This window comes from Prenolepis imparis, unplaced genomic scaffold (genome assembly GCF_030444845.1).
Source record: "Prenolepis imparis isolate NDT839.2.m4 unplaced genomic scaffold, iyPreImpa1.0 SCAF_24, whole genome shotgun sequence".
Classification (NCBI taxonomy): Eukaryota; Metazoa; Arthropoda; class Insecta; order Hymenoptera; family Formicidae; genus Prenolepis; species Prenolepis imparis.
This window is the reverse complement of record NW_028141182.1, coordinates 75,108-78,472: the sequence shown is the minus strand read 5'-3', so window position 1 is coordinate 78,472 and position 3,365 is coordinate 75,108. Positions and strand designations below refer to the sequence as shown.

At 32.9% G+C, this 3,365-nt stretch overlaps 1 pseudogene; it reads left to right on the top strand.

Annotated features, from left to right (window-relative positions):
• Positions 1-2,108: 2,108 nt before the first annotated feature.
• On the top strand, positions 2,109-3,149 carry LOC145946842 (uncharacterized; annotated as a pseudogene).
• Positions 3,150-3,365: the final 216 nt, after the last annotated feature.

The window sequence follows — 3,365 nt, the reverse complement described above, 5'->3', positions numbered from 1 at the left end:
AGCGTCTGTACAACAACTATGAGAAGCGGCTGAAGACGATCCCATCAGTGCAAGAAGCCAGAAAGTTCTTTATTCTTCACGTGACTGTAAATAATTGTTAAATTATATTTATATATATATTTTGAACTTTGTGTCCAAACTTTTTGATAACTAAATGAATTTTTTCTACACTTTCAGAATCCAGGAGATCTAAAGAGAGTTGTTAAAAGGCATTGTGCTCATCTCAGTACCATTGGAGTTCGTCTTCAGCCGCTTCTCATAGTTGTTGTACAGACGCTGACAAACATAACTGCCACGTATATTCAGATTGATAATGTTCGCTACAAACTAAGAACACCAGTGGCAGCTCTGGATACTTGCCAGAAAGCATACCATGCTCTAGATGCCGAATATCCTGAAGAGTGCAAGGCTGTTTGGTATTTTATACAACACTACTTTTATAATTTATATTTGAAAGAAGATGAAAACATCTCTCGACTTGCAAGTTTAATAAGTTCTCTGAGAGGACTTGCCTTAAAAAAGGAAGTGCAAAATTAATTTTCTTAACATAACTATAATTCCTAATTTTTTTATTTAGTTTTTAAGTTTATAAGTTTAGTTTGTAAGTATAAAACATGTATATTTGTAGTGAATGTCGTGCAGTCCTGTGCTCAATAGGTGCACTATGTACTCACTTGCAGATAATTCATTCTTTTAACGTTCTAAGTATTTACACTTGTGCCCAAGATGGCTGTAGTAGAGAATATGATTCTGTTAAGTCTTTTAAAAAACATATTAGAACAAAACATCTCATCAGACCCCATCCAAGAGTTCAAATGGCAGAAAATGCTTTATTAGCTGAGAATATCAATGAGATTAATCATAACAATGCTCCTCTAAATGGCAACCCTCAGATGAATGATGAGGACGTACCTAATAACTTGTTTATGAATGAGGACGTACCTAATAACTTGCAAGAGAATGATGTGAACATCAGGCAATTTCATGAAATAACTGTTTTAAATTTTCAAAACATTCTATATGAATCATCTTTGGCCCTTAGTGCTAAGTTATACAATGATATTACTCTTAATCGAACTCAGGTGCAGAATATTCTTGAATATGTTAAAGAATATGCTTCAAGTGGTTACCTCTTAGAAATATTAAAAGCTAAAACTTTCACTGTACTTAGAGATAACAATGTACCTCTAGAGGAGATAGAAGATTTAGATACTATGTTTGCTTCAATACATAATATGTTTTCAGGTCTTGAAACTGAAACTCAACGAGTAAATGCTTTAGAACAAAGTCATTGTTATGTAAGCCCTAAATCATATATTATAGGCGTGAGTGAGAAAATAAAAAAAATTAGAGGCAATTTGGTTTTGTCACCGGTTGAATTGACTGCTCAATTTATTTCTATGAAACGTACACTAAAACAGTTTTTGGAATTGCCTGGTGTCTTGAATGCCATAATGAGCAATGTTGAAAATCTTAAAAATTCTGAACTCTTTACAAATGTCGTACAAAGTCCTCTATGGAGAAACATAGAGCGAAACCATTTTGAAAATCGTATTGTTTTACCTCTAGATGTGTATTTTGATGATGTGGAACCTGACAATCAAACAGGTTCTCATTCAGGTGATCACAGCTTGGGAATAGTCTATTATCGCATTCCATGCATTCCACAATATTTGCTTTCCTTATTGGAAAATATTTTTGTTGGCTGCATTTTTCTAAGTGATCATAGGAAAGGTCATAATAGAGAAATATTCACACCTGTTATTGATGAATTAAAGGATTTAGAAACAAATGGTATTGTCATTCAAACTGAAACAGAGTATACCATTTATTTTGCTCTGTGTCAAATTCTAGGAGATAATTTGGGGCTTCATGCCATAACTGGCTTTGTGGAATCATTTAATGCAGATTATTACTGCAGATTTTATAAGGAGCATAAAAATACTATGAGAGGGCAGCTAAGAGAAAATATTGTGACGATTCGCAATAGACTAAATTATGAAGAGGATGTACTAATTAATAATGTTTCTCAAACAGGAATTAAGACTCGTTGTATATGGCACGCTTTGAACTCCTATCATGTTACTGAGAACCTTGTGTGCGATTTAATGCACGATTTTTTTGAAGGAGTGTGCCATTATGACTTATGTGCTATACTAGATTACCTCATCAATCATATGGGTTTTCTCAATTTTGAAATTTTGAATGATTGTATTCAGAATTTTGATTATGGCGATTCAGGTGACAAGCCTTCCCTTATTACTGCAGATCGCATTTATCATCAAAAGTTGAAAATGTCTGCATCTGAAATGATGTTTTTTGTACACCACTTCGGTTTAATGATTGGGGGTTTGGTACCAGAACATGATGAAGTTTGGAAACTATACATAGTTCTTGCTAAAATATTAGACATTGTGACAGCTCCATATGTTAGACAACAGTTAACTGAATACCTTTCAGTTTTAATTGCCGAACATCATGAAATGTATTGTAGACTTTTTAATAAGACCTTGAAACCTAAACATCATTTCATGGTGCACTATCCCCGTATCATGAATTTGATAGGACCAATGATAAATGTCTGGTCAATGAGACTAGAAGGCAAGCATCGCCCTGTCATAAAGAGAGTAGCTGACAATATGAGTTGCCGTAAAAATCTACCTCTTTCAATTGCAAAAAGATATGCACTTTCATGTTGTGCAAGGATACTCAATAAGTGAGGCTTCTCAAATAATATTAAATACCATCCAAAGGAATGCGAGCTAGTAAATTGTGAGAACTTTGAAATGTTTCAAAATATTTTACCTGGTGAATGGCAACAATCACTTGCAGTCGAAGAAGCAGTTATTTGTGGTACCTGCTATAAATCTAATATGGTCCTTGTTATTAATTACGAAGAAAACTTGCCTATCTTTGGAAATTTATTATAAAGTTGGATTATAAAGTTACAAAATAGACAGGAGAGTCCCTTTTTTCTTTTATCAGGATTGCGTACCGTTAGTTTCAACGAACACTTGCACTCTTATGAAATTACACCTACTCCAGAATGGTTCTTGGTTGAGTATAAAAATCTTGTATCTTTTTATCCGTCCATTGCTCGTGTGGGGTCTGATGGGAACACTTATGTGACTTTTAGACATATATTGTAAGCTTATATTGTAAGATTATTTGTTAAACATTTAACGTTATTTTCTTACGCAATATAACATTAATGAAGTTTTGTTTTTTTACAGTCATTTATAAAGTTACGTTTCATAATGTCATTTATATATAAAGTTTATTTTCTTTAGCATTTATAGAGTTATCTATAGCATTTATTCTCTAGCATTTATAGAGCATAATATTATTTATAAAATATTAATGTT